Source organism: Rhinatrema bivittatum, chromosome 3, assembly GCF_901001135.1.
Source record: "Rhinatrema bivittatum chromosome 3, aRhiBiv1.1, whole genome shotgun sequence".
Lineage (NCBI taxonomy): Eukaryota > Metazoa > Chordata > Amphibia > Gymnophiona > Rhinatrematidae > Rhinatrema > Rhinatrema bivittatum.
This window is the reverse complement of record NC_042617.1, coordinates 190,012,154-190,032,018: the sequence shown is the minus strand read 5'-3', so window position 1 is coordinate 190,032,018 and position 19,865 is coordinate 190,012,154. Positions and strand designations below refer to the sequence as shown.

Below are 19,865 nucleotides of genomic sequence, written 5' to 3'. Positions count from 1 at the left end.
GGATGGTTTCCAACATTTCCTTTATAAAGCTTGCAAATGAGAGGTCCTCTGGGGATGAAGGCTCTGATGGGATGTCCTCAGAATCCTGTGAGTCAGAGGAATAATCACTCCAGGGATCGTATGGCTGGTCTCCTGCACCCTGTGGTTCTTCTGATGGAGGGAGAAGCCCTAATCCAGCCGGATCAGGAGGTGGCACCTATGGAATTGGTGGAGGCACCGAAAAGGGTGGAGGCGGCACCAAGGCCAATGGAGACTCAGATGGTATCGGTACTTTCGATGGGTGTTGGGGTGGCAATATACCCGATGGCCCTGGAATCGGGTCCAGCATCGACAGGTCATAGTCTTCATCATCCGATGATAGAGGACTCGGGGTCGATGGCGGTGGAGGAATCAGTGGCCTCGGAGGCATTGCTGGTCCTGGAGGCATGGGCACCAATGGAAGTGCGCTGATCAGGGTGTCTAGTCTTTCCAGTAGCAGAGCCAGCATCATAGGCACCGGGTCAGGCCTCGGCATGGGAGTCGATGCCGGTGGTGACTGAAATCCTCTAAGCGCTTGGAGAACTGCCTCTTAAACCATCCAGTCCAATTCCTCCCGGAAGGCTGGTGTTGGTAACACAGCTTCCGGGGTTGGAGGCTCCCTAGGCATCGTCGGAGGGTCCACAGGAATATGTGGAGTCTTGGCTCCCAGCACCATTGCAGGTGGGGAACGCCTTTTGGTCCCGGGTTCAGAGGAGGATTAGGGCTTCTCTCCCCGGGACGTTTTGGTCGGTGGTTCCATCGATGTCGATGTCGATGTCTTGTCGGTGCCAGCATTGGAGGAAGTATCTCTTCAATGCCGGTGCTTTTCTTGGTGCTTGGCTCGGTCCTTCTCTGGTGCCAAGGATGAGGATGTCAATGCTTTTGAACGGGAAGATCCCGGTGTCTGGCGGTCACCGGTGTCTCAATGGTGCTGAGATGTCGATGGCAACGGGGTTGATGACGAAGATGGCTTTCAAGTCAGTGCACTCTTAGCTGGAGTAGACGGGGTCGAGTGCACTTAGATTTGAATAGATGTCCCATTTTTTCTAAGCGGGCCCGACAGCCTTTCGGAGTCATTTGGGCGCAACTGATACACAGTTGGATGTCATAGGAAGGCCCCAAGCATAAAATGCATACATCATGTGGGTCTGTAATTGACATAGTGCTAGGACACTCAGGGTACTTCCGAAAGCCAGTCGCCATTTTTTAAAAAATAAACGTGGCGAGCAGTCGGTGGTCATCGGGCACCAATGAGAGTACTGTCGAGTACCGACCACAAAGAACAAGGTAAAAACTTACCGATGCTAGTGGAGATCAACGGTCGATGGGGGGACCCTGGGATGGGGAAAACATTTTGAAAAGTTTTGAAAGTTCTGTGAGGAAAACGTTGTGAGGAAAATCTCACAGAGCTCCTGAGAACCGCGAGGCAACTACTGAGCGGAAAAAAAAGAGACTGAAGGGGGACCCCTGCTGGATGCAGGGTTGGTGACACTGGACATGCTCAGTGTGCCAGTCAAAGTTCTAGAAACTTTGACAAAAGTGTTTCATGATTGGGCTCCATCCTGATGATGTCACCCATATGTGAGGACTACCATCCTGCTTGTCCTGGGAGAATGCAAGTTGCACTGCCCTCACAAGCTACGATCTCGCCATCTACCAGCAACAAATCAGAAACCTCTCTCTTCCACCTATGAGGCTCCAGGATGAAGGACTTCACCAGCCAGACCCTCCTCCAGCCTACTCCATCCACAGTTGAGAATTACATGCTAGGGACGGTGTTTTCATCTAGTAATATAATCTGGATGCTCAGTTTTAATTTTATTTTTCTTGATTAAAATAGAATTTTACATTCATATCAATTAAGCATATGCAAGCCTATATTTAGAAAAAAAGGAATGATAGCATTCTGTTAAGATCGTTTGTAAACATTTCAATCAAAATATTCATGGGATAAAGCCTTGTCATTTTTGAGGTTCTAAACTCTGTGTTCTGACTAAGTGACAACAGTATTGAAATCACTACCATACAGAGATTAAATTGTAGGTTTTAGATGTGGGCATCAGTCAATAGTGCTTTGTAAAAATCGGTGACAGAGACTCAAAGCTTTAAATAGGACAGAAAAAAAAAGCCTGGAGTATCACTTGTTACCTGTCAGAAGGGAAAAAAAGATGCTGTTGTAGCTTCTTAATTAGAAAACAGATGCAGAGCCCTCACATTCTTCTACTTGTACTACAAATAATGAAAACAAATATAGCCTTTCCTATGTATAGCTGATTATATTAAAATGCAAATTTACCGGAGGAGAAGGAGTGAAGGAAAGCCCGTGGGAGTTTTGGAGACGCTGGATTTCATTGACTTTACCTGGAATATATATTTTCTGAAGCCGGAGAGGGTGAGAATTTGCCTTGCCCCGCCGGGCAGGATTATTTCCGCGTCTGACGTCATCCACTGGGGACTATAAAATCGTCCTGCCCATGGAGCTTAGTTGAGGAGAAGGAGTGAAGGAAAGCCCGTGGGAGTTTTGGAGACGCTGGATTTCATTGATTTTACCTGGAATATATATTTTCTGAAGCCGGAGAGGGTGAGAATTTGCCTTGCCCCGCCGGGCAGGATTATTTCCGCATCTGACGTCATCCACTGGGGACTATAAAATCGTCCTGCCCACGGAGCTTAGTTGAGGAGAAGGAGTGAAGGAAAGCCCGTGGGAGTTTTGGAGACGCTGGATTTCATTGATTTTACCTGGAATATATATTTTCTGAAGCCGGAGAGGGTGAGAATTTGCCTTGCCCCGCCGGGCAGGATTATTTCCGCGTCTGACGTCATCCACTGGGGACTATAAAATCGACCCGCCCACGGTGCGCAGTCGACGTTGGCGTGCGTCGCCCAAGCTGTGCGCGCCCCTTAGGCGCGCGCGGCTTTGTCCAGCTGGCTTTCTTCACCCCTCTCCGTACGTAAGTAAACTCAAGTTTTTTATTTAGTACTACCTTCTCCTCCACCTTTGAGGCAGTATCCTACAATTAACTGTATTGAAAGTGCTGGAAAATCCTCAATTGATACAATAGAATATTACAAATGCCACATACTAAGAGGAAAGGACGTCTAAGGGAGATGGCAACTGCAACTCCCTCGACACCCCCAACTCAAAGAAAAATTGAGAAATTATTCAGATTAGCCTCAGATAATACTCCCGAGAGAAGCGCTGCAAGCTATCCAGAGGAGCCCGGATTAGACCTGCCTGCTTCGCCAATATCACTAAGTCCGGGAGCTCCGGCAACCCCAACTCCACCTTGTCAGGATATGTTGCAAGCCAAGTCATCGCTTGCTAATACTCCTACTGGACTTTTGGAAGAATCTTCCAATATATCTCCAGTAGAGAGGGAAGAACCTTCCGTGAAGGTTGGATTGGATGGACAACCCAGTACACTTGAAGAAGTGATGAACTCTGGGTTGATAGACTCAGCTGCAATATCTCCCATGAAGAATTTACAGAAACCTTCTGTGATAACACTAGACTCGGTCTGGACTGCTATTGTTACACTAGAAAATGCTATTTCAAAATTAACTACCATTACTTTACAGATGAATCATCGTGTTGAGCTAAATGAGGAAAAAGTAAAGAAATATAATGAGAAATTGGTAGATGTTGAGCAAAAAATGTCTCAAATACAAAAGATACAAGTCAATTTAATACAGGGGGAAAAAGTACATAATAGGAATCAAGAAAGACTAGAAAATGAGATGAGGTATCTAAATTTAAGGGTTATAAATTTTCCATTGATTAGATTTTCATCCTTACAAGATCAGTTTAGGAAGTATATGTTAGAAATTTTACAAATACCACCTGAAGCCTCTCCTCCCATTTCTAAAATATACTTTATAAAATCAACAAATCAGTTGGAGGAACAGACATCTCCCTTAGATATTTCCCAGATAATAGAATCCTCTAGTGAAGAAGTGGTAGAAAGAAAAGGGACGGTTCTGGTTAAATTCGTATTTCCCTCTGATAGGGATAATGTTTTAAGACTGTTCTTTAGAAATAGATTAACAAAATTCCATGACCATCAGATTTGGATTTTCCCCGACATTACAAGAGCGACACAAATGAGACGAAAGCAATTTCTAGATATGAAAGCACTTGCTGAGCAAGTGGGTGCTCACTTGCAAATTAGATATCCATGCAAATGCTTAATAAATTATGAAAACAATAGATATATATATTTTGAGCCAGAAGATTTAAAATCGTTTCTAGAAGCAAAAAAGTTATTGGGAAATAAAGCAGAGTGAGACTTTAGTTGTCGATTTTGAATATTGAGAAGCTTACACTTTCATTTTCCTAGTATAAATATAAATTTCCTAAAGTAAGCTCCTTTTCTGAATAAGGGACATCTGTCTTAATTTCATAGTAACTAAGATATCTTGTCTAAGCATCAGATTGTTTTTCTTCTGTAAAGACTATAAGATTGATGATGAAAATTCTATAATATGGATATCTGTATTATTAATGACTGTATATGTCATAAATATATATAAATTAATAAAATATAAAAAAAACAAAATGCAAATTTACCAATATCTGTAGCTTAAGGAACATGAAAAAAACAATTAAATTGGGAGTTTTGGGTCCACATTAGAGATGTGAATCAGAACCAGTATCGGTTCTGATTCCAGTTCCGATTCACATCGTGAAATTTTTATCTTGCAGTCCGATCGGGTTTTTTTAATCAGCTGCGCCCGAGCCGATAACCAAAAAATACAGCTGACTCTTTAAAATGAGTTTGTTAGTATCCCCCCACCCTCCGGACCCCCCCCCAAAAAATTTTAAATACCTGGTGGTCCAGCAGGGGACCCGGGAGCATTCTCCCATGCTCGGGCCGTCGGCAGCCAGTAAACAAAATGGCGCTGATGGCCCTTTGCCCTTAGCATGTGACAGAGAATCCGTGCCATTGGCCGGTCCCTGTCACATGGTAGGAGCAATGGACGGCTGGCGCCATCTTTAAAAATGGCGCGGGCCATCCAGTACACCTACCATGTGACAGGGGCCGACCAATGGCACCGATAGCCCCTGTCACATGGTAAGAGCAAAGGGCCATCAGCACCATTTTGATTAGTGGCAGCCGACAGCCCGAGCGCGTGAGAATGCTCCCGGGAGCCCTGCTGGACCACCAGGTATTTAAAAATGTTTTGGGGGGAGTCCAGATGGTGGGGGGATACTAACAAACTCATTTTAAAGGGTCAGGTTGTGTTTTTAGGTTGTGTCATTTCTTCCCACCCCCCCATAATGATAAGAAAACCCACTAAATTAATCGTGGGGTTTCCTATCGCTATCGGGGACCCCCTGATATCTGACAATATTGAAAATATCGGACGATATTTTCAATCGTCAGATAAACGATTCACATCCCTAGTCCACATCATATAACATCTTATGGAAATCTCCAAAAAGAAGTACATGTTCACAATATGGCTTTCAACTTCATCTTCCTTCGGTCAAAAGATTTTGACATGTTAAATTGCAAACAATTGTTTTCGATGAGTGCATCTAAATTATGGAAAAATTTCCCTCTGTTTATCAGAGAGGAAACTGATTTGATGTGATTTCGTTGTAAGGTAAAAACATGACTGATGGTAACTGAGCTTATGAATTAAATTAGGGAGCAGCTTGTTTTAAATCCCTGGTGGGATTCTGTCCTGATTGGTTGGTAGGTTAACTATCTGGATGAAGAAATAAGGATGGCTGAATTGTATGTTTGATACATGTTTTCACATTTTATGTTATGTTTGGATTTTATTTTTGTTTTTAATTTCATTTTATTTAATTTCATTTAATTTTATTCCAGGGGGAAAATTTCATGAACCTGATTCACTGGAGATCCGACACTGTGGGGAAGCTTGGTCCCAATGCCTGGGCCATGGCTTAGACCAAGGCCTGGGTCCAGACCTGATGGTGATTTTATTGTAAAACCTGAAATTGATTAATACATTTTATAAATAAAATAAATCGAGCTTTATGGATCTGAATGAACTAATAGAAAATGGGACCCTCACATACTAGTATTAAAAAAATTGCTAACAAAAATAGTTTGCTGAAGAAACTGGCAATGACTTTTCTATTACTAGTCTACATATTTTACCTGATATATTAAGCATGTTTACTATAGACACAGGAGTGGTCATTTTAAAAGCTATTTCAGAAGGTAAAAAGAGTGCTTAAATTACCCACAGAAATGGTACCTTTAAAATCTGACTTCATTATATGCGAGATAAAATACATGCATAGGTCCTCTGTATGTACTTTTACCTGCAGTGTGAAGAAAGATAGACATAGAAATGTAATGTCCGAAAGGGACTATATACAATACAGCCTATTTAGTTTTGCACATCCACACCAGCTATACAATCCCTACCACTTTCTTAGAGATGCACTCTGCTTATCCCATGCTTTCTTGAATTCACATAGGGGCAGATTTTTAGAATTACGCCGGGGGGGTACATTTGTGTGCACTACAAGGCCTCACCAGCAGATCCCCATTGTTATAATTAGTGAGGCTTGGATGGACCCTTGGAAATCGGATCAGCCTAGGAGGGAATTTTTTTTTGTCCCCCCCCCACCTTTCCCTCCCTTCCCCTATCTAACCCACCTCCCAGCCCTACCTAAATCCCCCCTACCTTATTTTGTTGAGTTACGCCTGCCTCTGGCAGGCGTAACTTGACCGCACCGGCTATCTGCCGGCGCGGCAGGCTCCGACACAGGCCGCTGTGTCGGGGCACTCGGCCATGCCCCCAGACCGCCACCATGCCTCTGGACATGCCCCATACCACGGTCCCACCCACGGCCCCGTCCACGCCCGCCCATTTTTGCAAGCCCCTGTACGATGACCATAATAAAAAGGTGCTCATCCCTAGCTTCAATACTACGATTAATGTTGGTAGTAGCGATATTGTACATCCTTTATGAGAAGAGAAAAACCCTGGCACAGATATAGTATGGAGATCTTGTTCTCAAACCCACTTTAGCATTTGAAAGATGACATAATTTATAGGGATGTGCATTCATTTTAACCAAATCTGAAAAATGCAACAAATAAGGACCAATTCATTTCTTTTGAGGGGCCCCAAAACAAATTGAAGGGTCCACTGAATTAAATGAATCCTATTCATTTCAGTTAAAATCTCCCATTGGCCCTGAGCCTAGGCCCAAGGCCAGGGCCTCGCCTAAGACATAGGCTAAGGGCCAAAGCAGGGGCCGCAGCTTACACTCAAGCATGATGCTGGTGCCTTGGCCTCGGCCTATGCTCTAGACTGTGGCCTTGCCTAGGCAGAGGCCATGACCAAACTGAGCTATGGCCAATACCCAAGCATGACATTGGGGTCTCAGCCTAGACCCAGGTTTGTCTCTAGGTCTTCGGTTAAGACCAGAGAAAAGATCCAGGCTCCCCTGAAAAATTATTCCAGGGGGAAAATTTCATGAACCTGATCCACTGGAGATCCGACACTGTGGGGAGGCTTGGTCCCAATGCCTGGGCCTTGGCTTAGACCAAGGCCTGGGTCCAGACCTGATGGTGATGCCTGGTACAGAGCCTGGATCCCAAATCCTAGGCTTTGACTCAAGCCCAGGTTTGACACCAGGGCCCGGGCAGAGACTGGGTTCTGACACTGGGCCTCACCTAGACATGAGGCGCAGTCATGACACTTGGGCCTTGGCCCAAGCCCCAGCCTGACACTGGGACTTCAGCTTAGGCCAGAGCCTGAGCCCAGGCTGGTCAATGGGGGCCCAGGCTAGATGCTGGTGCCCAGCCGAAGGTCAGGTCTTGACACCTGGGCCATGCCATAGGCTAGAGGCTAGAGCCTGGACACAGGCCCCATGCTTGAGCCTGGCCTGGAGGCTGGTTCCCAATGCCTGGGTCTAAGCCTAGACCAAAGCCCTTGCCCAGGCCTGACAGTGAGGCCTGGCTTGGGGTCCAGGTTCTGTCATCTAGGCCTCAGCCGAGGCCCACTCTCAATGCTTTTTTCTTCAAATGACAGCTTCCGCTGGGGACACATGGAGCCTGGCCCAAGGCCCTGGCATAGGGACACGATTTCCAAACGGGGCCCCGGTGTTGTCTGGGCTTGGGCTTTGGAGTTGTTACCTGGCCAAGGCCCTTGTATCTGGCCAAGGCCCTGGTGTCGGGCCTAGGCTGAGACATCAGGGCTAGGCTTCCTAGCCTCGGCCTTGAGTAGAGCCTAAGCCAAGGTCACAGCAACCTACCATGGCCTTGGCCTTCTCAAGGCAAAGGCTTCGACCTGGGCCTAGGCCTAGGCCTCACCAGCAGATCCCCATTGTTATAATTAGTGAGGTTTGGATGGACCCTTGGACACTGTGGCAGCTGACCACGCCCACAGGGGGCAGTCCTGTGAGGGGCCACAGGTCAGGTTCAGCTGAGGACACACAAACAATGTTGTGTAGCCACCAGAGGTGGCAGTGATGAGTAGTTGAATTAGCCCAGCTGCGCTAGTATCCCTCAGGCGCTGGAACAGCGACTCCTCCGGTAGCAGTGCTGTAATGGAAAGAACTGAGAATAATGAGTAAAGTGGAATATGAACAAGCCCCAGTATGGAGAACCCCAGGATAGGAAGAGCAGGCCCTCGAGGAGCGAGTACCTGATCCCTGAGAGCTGAGTGGCTTGTAGGAGATGTACTCACACAGCGGTTCCACGTAGGAGATGACACCAGGGCTGGAACGGAGGCAGGCCCTCGAGGAGCGAGTACCTGGTTCCAGGGAAAGCTCTGAGGTGAAGATGGTAGTACTCACTGGTGTTGAAGATAGCGAATCCTTCCAGGCAGAAGAGAAGGTAGGAGTAGGCAGTGAGTCAGGGAACATGGGCCTTCGAGGAGCGAGTACCGGTTTCCTGATAGTGATCTGAAAAGCAAGTGAGGCCTCCAAGGAGCGGGTACCCCGTTAGCGTTAAGAGTCCAATGAAGATTGGAGGCAGAGTAGCTGGGTACAGAGAGCGAATCTCATCCGTAGACATTCCCTTGCTAACTCAAAGGCTAGCAAACCGTGTAGGCTTTAAATATACGGGCAGTGTGATGTCATCACAGGGGGACACCCCTGAGGTTCGTGCCAAGTAGGAAATAAGAGCAAGGGCCGCAAGGTGCGCGCGCCCTAAGGTACCAGCGGAGTATGGCGGGAGGCAACGCCCAAGCCGGTCCGGGGACGCCGGAGAGGACGGCAGACAGATGCCGCGGTAGCCAGACATCCATTAACAGCAAGAGGAGGAGCAACAGGAGAGAGGTAGGAGGAGTGCAGCCGTCGGGCAGGGACGGTTGCAACACCCATTGGACCAGTTAAGTAAAAGTCATGGGTGATCCTCGCTTGGCATTTTTTTTTGGGGGGAGGGGGAGGATAGGTGGTAAGGAAGGGAGGCCTTGGGATGCCCAGTTTCTTTTTTTTTCTTTTTAATGTTTGATTTGTTTTATTTAAAACATAAGAAACAAAATAAACATTAAACGAAACAAAATATGTAATGGGAAAACCTCCAAAAATGAAACAAAGGCAAAACACATTTTTTATCCCTAAGAACCACTAATAATTAAATGAAAAAACTAACAGGTGTTTGGCTGCACGTTTTCAACGCGCTATTTTTACCCCTTATACAGTAAGGGGTAATAGCGCGTCGAAAATGCGCGGCCAACCCCCCCGAAACTAAAAGCACCCGCAACATGCAAATGTATGTTGATGGGCCTATTAGTCATTCCCGTGCGATAACAGAAAGAAAATTGTGCAGCGAAGCCGCACATTTTACTTTCTGAAATTTCGGCCAGCACCGGGAAAGTGTACAGAAAAGCAGAAAAAACTGCTTTTCTATACACCCTCTGACTTACTATCATAGCGATAATAAGTCGGAGGGCCCAAAAATTAAAAAAAAATCAAAAATTAAAAAAAAAAAATTAAAAATCTGCCTGTGGCCCGTGGGTTGGAAGACGGACACTCAATTTTTCCGGCATCCGTTTTCCGAACCCGTGGCTGTCAGCGGGTTCGAGAACCGACGGCGATAAAATTGAGCGTTGGCTGTCAAACCGACTGACAACCGCCACTTCTGTCAAGAAGGAGGTGCTAGGGACGCGTTAGTGTCCCTAGCACCTCCTTTTACTGCGGGCCCTCATTTGCATGCAGGCCAATACTGAATCGCGCACCCAGGACACAGGCCTGTGCACATGTCTCCGGGGCTACCGGTGCCATTGGTTGGCCCCTGTCACATGGTAGGAGCAATGGATGGCTGGCGGCCATCTTGTGCTCCTATGTGACAGGGCCGGTAGCCAATGGCACTGGTAGCCCCTGTGCCATAGTAAGGGCAAAGGCTATTGGCGCCATTTTGATTACTGGCAGCTGACGGCCCGAGTGCAGGAGGTCGCTCCCGGACCCCTGCTGGATCACCCGGGACGTTTGGTAAGTCTTGGGGGGGTCAGGAGGGTGAGGGGTTTGTTTAAATTCGCTCCTTTAGTCAGCCGAATAATTCGGTGAAGATTCGTTGTATTCGTGGGGAATCGCGATACATTTTGATTCCCCACGAATACAACGAATATGGCCCTATATGTTGCGGATTACCAATACGTTGCAAACGAATGCACACCCTTAGCTATTCCTACATGTTATCTTGAATCGCAAAGTACTTGTGACTTGGATTGGCCACTACTGTACACAGGATGCTGGGCTTAATGGACCCTTGGTTTGACCCAATATGGTATGTCTTAAATTCAGATGTTCCTTTGTTCTTAGGTACAGTCCAGAGCCATCTGTAGACCCTGCCGCCAGCATATCATTCGGCCACATACAACACTTCTTGGATTGCCCGAGACAGATGTGGTGCGAAAATACCAGTTCAACTCTCAGCCAATTTTTACCCTTTATGAGGACTTGCACAATGACCTTGACCCTGTCTTCTATCACAACCATGCCGCACCTGGGTTGATGAAACTGCTGTGTGCTTTGCAGTTGTTTGTCACAGGAAGTTTCCAAAATGTGGTTGGAATCGCTGCAGGGATGGATCAGTCCTCAGTCTTACGGCACTTAGGACAAGTCTTGAGGATGATGATGATGAAGCGGTGAAGCAGTACATCTACTTGGCATGGGTATTTCAAGATAGCTGGGTATGACAGACTGCACTCATATTGCGTTGACCCCAAAGTGGGAACAAGCGATTTAATTCCGCAAACAAAAGCAATTCCATTCCATGAAATGGCCAGATTTTATGTGATGCACTCCTTCAAATCCTGAATGTAGTGTCAAGGTTTCCTGGGAGCTGCCATGATTCCTATATCCTTGCCCATTCGTAGTTTGCAACCCATTTCTCGCAGGGAAGACACGGTGATGGCTGGCTACTCGGTAAATAACATTTGCTATGGGCAGGAGTTATAGACAGCTAGGTGAGATGGAGGCATGCAGGGCACAGCATGAGAACATTGCCACATTCTTAAATAAGATGTATGTTGTGTACTTTTTATTTATGAAAGTATTTTTGGACCGTTGCATTGTTAGAGGAGTGAGGTATAAAATGAGTATATGTATATGCCATATGGAGTCATGTCTGTGTTTGGTGGTATCTTGCTAGTGTTTTTTTTATAGGTGATGGTGACTGTGGCTGTAAGTCATGGTTGTTTACTCCGCTCCTGTCCCCACGTACTGCAGACAAAAGATGGTATGACAAGGCACAGACCAGCACAAGAAATGTCATTGAGTGGACATTCAGTGTGCTGAAAAGGCAATTCAGATATTTGGACCGGTCTGGTGGTGCCCTGCAGTACAGGGCAGAAAAGGTCACAAGCATTGCTACGGCCTGTTGCATGCTCCATAACATTGCTTTGCACTTCAGGCTGGAAACGGAGGTTGCAGAACACTTGCCGCCAGATCCACCTTTAGAACCGGCAGCTAAGGTGGACAAAACAGCGAAAGGCTCCGAGGCTCGCCAAAGGATCATTGCTGATTATTTCTTGTGTAACTTATCTATGACACCAATAAACCCTCTCCACTTTTGAAGATACTGATCATATATGGAATCAACAAACTGCTTATGTGAAATATTTGTGTTTTTTTCTTATAGCAGTAAATTTATTGAATTTCATTAATGGAGTCTGTCCTATCCTGTGGATTTCTGTATCTGTGATTCCTATGTCCTTTACATCCTCGTAAGAGTGGGCATTGCTCGCACAAGTACCCACCAACTCCCATCTAGAGTGCGAAAATCTAAATCCTATTTTATGTTTTATTTCAGGAGCTGTAATCGGAGACTGAAGAATGGACCAGGAACCTAACATTTCTTTGCTGTGTTTTTTTCAATTTTTTCTAATTGCACCAATAACTGAATTGAACTTTGATAATAGACTCTGACCTCTGGATTAATGTGCCTGTGATCTATATCTCCATAACATCCTTGCAAGTGTGAGCATCCCTCGCTTAAGCTCCCACCAACTCCCATCACTGACATGTGTTCCCTTGTGCTATCACCAACTCCTATTGCTGGCATGCTCCCCCTCTTCCTCTGCAAATCCCATCACTGGCATGTGTCCTCTTAGCCTCTGATAAGCCCCCAGCATTGGCATTCCGCTCTTTGCAGCCTCTCACTTTTCATGATAACCTGTTGTGTGTGGTGAGACGCGTGATAAAACCTGTTACCCAAATGTTGGTACCAAATAATAAAATAAACAATTCAAATGATCAACTTTACCACCAAACAAACAACCAGAGATATAAACAATGCAATCTTAATTAATAAAATAATAAACAAGGTGCCCAAGTCCAGTGCCTTGTAGGAATGTCCAAGATTTGGGTGTGCGTGAACAAAGGCACTTAATGAATGTTCAAGTCCTGGATGTCTACAAGTTGTGGGAATTGGGCATCCATAAATACCTTGCAGCAACGTCTAGACCTTGGGTGTCTGTTTACGGCCCTTGTGATGGATACTTAAGTTCTGGGTGTCTGTTTAGGCCCGTGACACAGATAATGGACATCCAAGTAGGCGAGGTCTTCTGTGCATGATCTAGGACCGCACCTTGAACACTGTGTACAATTCTGGTCGCCGCATCTCAAAAAAGATATAGTTGCAATGGAGAAGGTACAGAGAAGGGCAACCAAAATGATAAAGGGAATGGAACAGCTCCCCTATGAGGAAAGACTAAAGAGGTTAGGACTTTTCAGCTTGGAGAAGAGACGACTGAGGGGGGATATGATAGAGGTGTTTAAAATCTTCAGAGGTCTAGAATGGGTTAATGTGAATCAGTTATTTACTCTTTCAGATAATAGAAAGACAAGGGGGCACTCCTTGAAGTTAGCATGTGGCACATTTAAAACTAATCGGAGAAAGTTCTTTTTCACTCAACGCACAATTAAGCTCTGGAATTTGTTGCCAGAGGATGTGGTTAGTGCAGTTAATTTAGCTGTGTTTAAAAAAGTATTGGATAAGTTCTTGGAAGAGAAGTCCATTACCTGCCTTACGAGTACACGTTCCACAAAGAAACCTCCGCTCAGCAAACAAAGCACTACTAACAATCCCTTCAGTAAAGTCAGCAAAATTAACCCAAGTGAGAGAAAGGGCTTTATCATTGGCTGGGCCCATACTATGGAACACGATGCCCCCCGAACTCAGATTACAGAATAATCTCAAAACTTTTAAGAAAAATCTAAAAACATGGCTCTTCAAAAAAAGCCTTCACTAAAGAGTGTGGAGGGTAGAGAATGAAAGTACAAGGTAATGCAGATGAGAATGAATTTACTCAATCCTACCTTTAAGAAGTAATATTTCAAAGCGATAGTAACTCAATAATATACCTGGACTTGACCAACATTACTCAAATAATGATTTTATTTATGAAATTGTAACCGAACTTTATTGGCACTTGTTAGAATGTAAGATATCCTACATTTCCTTACCTTAGTCTATGTGCCTATTTGTAAACCATTGCGATGGTACATAACTTAGCGACGGTATAGAAAAGTTTTAAAATAAATAAGTAAATAAATAAATAAATAAATAAATAATTAAGTTGACTTAGAAAATAGCCACTACTATTACTAGCAACGGTAACATGGAATAGAGTTAGTTTTTGGGTACTTGCCAGGTTCTTATGGCCTGGATTGGCCACTGTTGGAAACAGGATGCTGGGCTTGATGGACCTTTGGTCTGACCCAGTATGGCATGTTCTTATCTTCTTATGTTCTTAGGACATCCATCTGCTACAGCCACATCCATTTTGGGCAGGGCCTTAATACTAGAAAATCATGCCAAGAGGGCACCTACCAATTTTTCGGACGTCTGTCTCCTAGACAATTTGATTGTGATGGATGAGCTGCATTTTTATTTTTACCCTAGGCACTCGTGGGACCAGGAGTGGGCACATGAAGCCTGGCTAGAACCCAGGGTAAGATTTAATGCCCAGGTCTTCTTTCCAAGGGAGGTAAGTTGGGAGGAGGGAGGATAGGGTCCATTCTTCTTCAGTTTTTTCCTGATGGTTGATGCATGAACCCTCTGATCAACTACTAGGGATGTGAATCGTTTTTTGACGATTTAAAACAATCGTCAGATATATTTTAAATCGTCAAAAATCGTTAGAGCCGCGATACAATAGCAATTCCCCCGATTTATCGTCAAAAAATCGTAAATCGGGGGAGGGGGAGGGAGGGAAAACCGGCACACCAAAACAACCCTAAAACCCACCCCAACCCTTTAAAACAAATCCCCCACCCTCCCGAACCCCCCCAAAATGTTTTAAATTACCTGGGGTCCAGTGGGGGGGTCCCGGCGCGATCTCCCGCTCTCGGGCCACGGCTGCGTTAATAGAAATGGCGCCGGTGGCCCTTTGCCCTTACCATATGACAGGGCAAAGGTAGCGCCGGCACCATTTTGATTCCTGTCACTCGACGTCACGAGTGCAGGAGATCGCTCCTGGACCCCCGCTGGACCCCCAGAGACTTTTGGCCAGCTTGGGGGCCTCCTGACCCCCACAAGACTTGCCAAAAGTCCAGCGGGGATCCGGCAACGACCTCCTGCACTCGGGCCGTATTGCCAATATTCAAAATGGCGGGGGTTCGGGAGGGTGGGGGATTTGTTTTAAAGGGTCGGGGTGGGTTTTAGGGTTGTTCTGGTGTGCTGGTTTTCCCGCCCTCCCCCGATTTATGATTTTTTAACCAAAAAAAACATGACAATCAGATTTTCCTCCCCCCCAGCCAAAATCGATCATTAAGACGATCGATCACATGATTCACATCCCTATCAACTACTGTGAGAGAAACCTGCACATTTTTAGATGTTAGTCTGGAATAATTTATGGATGATTTTCTGGTTTGCTCTTGGGATGATCTTGACAGGATGACTGCTCCTAGTCAGAGTCATTGTTATGTTCACATTTTTCAATTTTAGACAGTCTCACAGTGGATAGATGGGAACTGAAGTGTCTAATAAGAAGATAATAAGAACATGAGAAATTACTATACTGGGTCAGACCAAGGGTCCATCAAGCCCAGCATCCTGTTTCCAACAGTGGCCAATCCAGGGTACAAGTACCTGGCAAGTACCCAAAAACTAAGTATATCCCACGCTACTGATGCTAGTAATAGCAGTGGCTATTTTTTAAGTCAACATGATTAATAGCAGGTAATGGACTTCTCCTCCAAGAACTTATCCAAACCTTTATTAAACCCAGCTACACTAACTGCACTAACCACATACCCTGGCAACAAATTCCAGAGTTTAATTGTGAGTTGAGTGAAAAAGAATTTTCTCCGATTAGTTTTAAATGTGCTTCATGCTAACTTCATGGAGTGCCCCCCTAGTCCTTCTATTATCCGAAAGAGTAAAAAAACGATTCATATTTACCCATTCTAGACCTCTGATGATTTTAAAGATCTCGATCATACCCCCCTGAGCCACCTCTTCTCCAAGCTTACCAGCCCTAACCTCTTTAGTCTTTCCTCACCAGGGAGCAGTTCCATCCCCTTTATCATTTTGGTCGCCTTTCTCTGTACCTTCTCCATTGCAACTATATCTTTTTTGAAAAGCGACGAACAGAAATGTACAGAGTATTCAAGGTGCGGTCTCACCTTGGAGTGATACAGAGGCATTATGTCATCTTCCATTTTATTCACCATTCCCTTCTGTTGCATTCCATTGCCCCGTGAGTTGCCCCATCGGACAGCTGCACTTATCCCCAGTCCTGCAAGGTGGGCGCCCAGTATCCCAGTCTGGGGACTGATGTTAGCACGCTGCGCTTCGTGCACGCTGAGGCCAGTGCAGTGCACAGATCCTCGTGTCGGGGCATCCCTTGTGCGGGTCGCTCTCGGCTTTCTCTGCCCTTCCCCCCGTTCGGCATGCGCGGGACAGCCTGGCCTCTTAAAGGGCCAACAGCAGGGGGATGGGACATGAAGTCCATGACCCTTACTGATGACCTCATCAAGTCTGGGACTCTTTAAAGCCAGGCCCTGCTTTCAATCAGGGCCTTGGCAACAGGTCCTGCTCATGAGAGTGCATTGTTGCTGCGTTCCAGTGTTCCTGATCCTTAGTTCCTGCCTGTTCCTGACCCTGAGTTCCGGCCTGCTCCTGATCCTGAGTTTCTGCCTGTTCCAGACCCTGAGTTCCTGCCTGTTACTGTACTTGTGGTTCTGCTTACCCCTATTCCTGGTACCCTGCTCCTCGGATTGTCTTCTTGGTCTCGATTTTGGCTTGGTATCTTGATTCTGCTTGTCTGCTACCCGTCTGACCCCTGACTTGTTTCCTGTTTCCTGAGTGTCCGCTGCCTGCCCTGATCTCTGGCCTGGTTCTTCGTGTTGCCTGTTCGCTGCCTGCCCCAACTTCTGGACTGTTCACGGTACCCTTGATCTCCGTCGGCATCGACCCGGACTCCCTGATGCTGCTTCTTCTTTTGGACTTAATCGCCAGGAGACCTGTGCCTAAGTCCTGCTGGCCCCCGCACCCAAGGGCTCAATCTGAGGGGGACGAGGGCTGGTATAGGTGAAGCTCCAGCTGGGTCTCCTTCTCTAGTACCGCCTACCAGTGATGAGGTCAACTGGAGGCCTTCCTCCGGTGGTGGGTCAAACCCTCGTCTCGGCTCAAGGGTGCACGCTGATAACACCTTCCTAATAATTCCTAATGTTCTGTTTGTTTTTTTGACTGCCACAGCACAATGAGCTGACGATTTCAAAATATTATCCACTATGACGCCTAGATCTCTTTCCTGGGTGGAAGCTCCTAATATGGAACCTAACATCGTGTAACTACAGCATGGGTTATTTTTCCCTATATGCAACACCTTGCACTTATCCACATTAAATTTCATCTGCCATTTGGATGCCCAATTTTCCAGTCTCACTAGGGCCTACTGCAATTTTTCACAATCCTCTTGTGATTTAAAAACGCTGAACAATTTTTTATCATCTGCAAATTTGATTACCTCACTCGTCGTATTCCTTTCCAGATCATTTATAAATATATTGAAAAGCACGGGTCCTAGTACAGATCCTTGAGGCACTCCACTGCCCACTACCTTCCACTGAGAAAATTGTCCGTTTAATCCTACTCTGTTTCCTGTCTTTTAACCAGTTTATAATCCACGAAAGGACATCGCCACCTATCCCATGACTTTTTACTTTTCTTAGAAGCCTCTCATGAGGAACTTTTTCAAATGCCTTCTGAAAATCCAAATACACTACATCCACCAGTTCACCTATCTATATAAATAAAAATGTTAAATAGTTTGTACGTCGTCGCTAATCTCACCAACCGCTTAACCGAATGCGTTCAAATTTGCACACAACATTCACTTCCCTTACGGGAAGGATCTTATACACTTACATTACATATAGGTCACACCTGTGACAGGTAATACAAGTTTAAAAATTGCTTACACAAAATAGCGACATCTGGTGGCCGTCAGCGCAAGCGCAACCTCTTACACCTTTCACACACACTCACACACCACACCGCACCCCCACACAGGGCTATTGTCTTTCATTCACACTCCCTCATAACACACAGAAATCCACACTCATCACACCACACACCCCCACGCCTGCCAATGTCACTTACTTCACCCACCCTCCCAAAACACACACCAAAACACGGATTCCTGGCTGCTACATTGGGAAGCCACGCATTTCCCCCCCCCCCTCCGAATTTAAATTAAAGTACCCTCTTCCACCCACCCACGCACTACACTCCGATCACACACTACACCTGAAACAAGTCCGTGCTTCTCCGCCGGCACCACAGGAACAGTCCGGGACACATCGCATTCAGTAGGGTCGTCGGATACCAGCAACCAAAATGGCCCCGGCGGACCTTGCCTTTACTATGCTATACGGAGACAACAATGACGTCGGTACACCATGTGACATAGTAAGGGCAAGAGCCCGTCGGCGCCATATCCTCAGCGGACATTTGCCCTTACTAGGTCACGAATCCTGACGCATCCCTTTCACCGGTGAAGTTTTGCAACATGGCAGCCGGCGGAACAAACCCTAGCACACACCCTCGCCACCGGCTGGCAGTTTACACAGGTAGCCGGGGAGGAGCACGGTAGGGGACCGTTCTTATTTTCCGCCGCGTGTTTTTCATGGGGGGGGGCACTCATTCTCCACGTCTCCCGAGAGGGGGGCTGTAGCGTGGGTTGCTCTATTTCGCCGGGTTGGGGGGGGGGGCCAGGAAGGTGTGCTTGCATATTTAAACTATTCTTTGCTGGTGCTGTTCATTTGGGGTAAAAAAAAAAAAAAAACCACACAAACTGTAACTTTACTGCTCTGTTCTGTTTTTTCAACTTTACCAGGCTCTGCCACAGCTGAACCGAATCGATTGCTTTCAAATTTGGACACAAGCTTCACCTCACATACGGCAAGGTTCTTCTACACTTACATTACATATATGTCACACCGGGGGCTGGTAAATAAGTTTTAATATTTGATTCCACAAAACAGCGACATCTGCTGGACGTAAGCGCACCTGTGCAAAGGTATTAAAATCTGCCCCATAGTTTTTTGTTCCTGCTGTTTCTGGTTTTCTTCTACTGTCAGTGAGCCGGCATTACCCCCACCTGGGCCTTCTCTGGCGTCTCCTCCAGATTTTACCGTGCGCTCCAATCCCGCTTGGAATTGAGAGGCAATTGCATCTTCGGCATTCGCCCCTGCCGTCAGCTCATCTCGGTCTCTGGAGGCCGCCGGGTTTGCCGGTGGAGCCCTGAAGATCGAGGATAGAGATGTTGATAAGTCCGGAGGGGAGGCGGATAGGTCTCCTGCTGCCTCCTCCTCCATGGATGCCACTTCCGACCTAACTCTCTGTACATGGGCATCCATAGGGCCCAATATGGGGGTTCCCGAGAGAACTGCGGGGTCAGTCCTCTCCTTCACCCGACGCTTCCGGGCTGTATGCGGCATTCAAAGGGTTAGTGATCGGACTAATCCAATACTCAGGAAAAAGAGATCGCCGAGACACCCACTAGTTGCTTGCTGGTGCCATCTTGGATCAAGATCTGTAGAACTACTTTTTATGGATCATCAAACTTTCCCAGCCCATGGCCCAATTGGCCTGCGAAGCAAGTGTGTGACAGGGGTCCAAGCCATCACTAATATTTCTCACATAATTTGGATATTTAGTAGCTGTAGGAAGGGTTTTTATATTTTTGATTCCTCCCTATGTGATAACCCCACCTTTCTGGGGGTATAGCATCTGGGGTACAGATTTCCCAGGAACATGCTCAGAACTTTAGTGAAAAGGAAGAGCTGAGAGAGGGTAGAGGGCTGGAGACAGATTTCCCCAGAATCTCAAGGAAGCAGTGGATTGAAGGTAGTAGTAGAAAGGAGGGTAAGTGATCCCTTCAGGATTTCCACTATC

The 19,865-nt window shown here is 46.3% G+C and overlaps 1 protein-coding gene across 1 annotated transcript in view; it reads right to left on the bottom strand.

The window, feature by feature from the left end:
- Positions 1–19,865, bottom strand: part of GRM1 (glutamate metabotropic receptor 1) — a 915,771-nt gene that overhangs the window by 215,141 nt on the left and 680,765 nt on the right. The window lies entirely within an intron of this gene.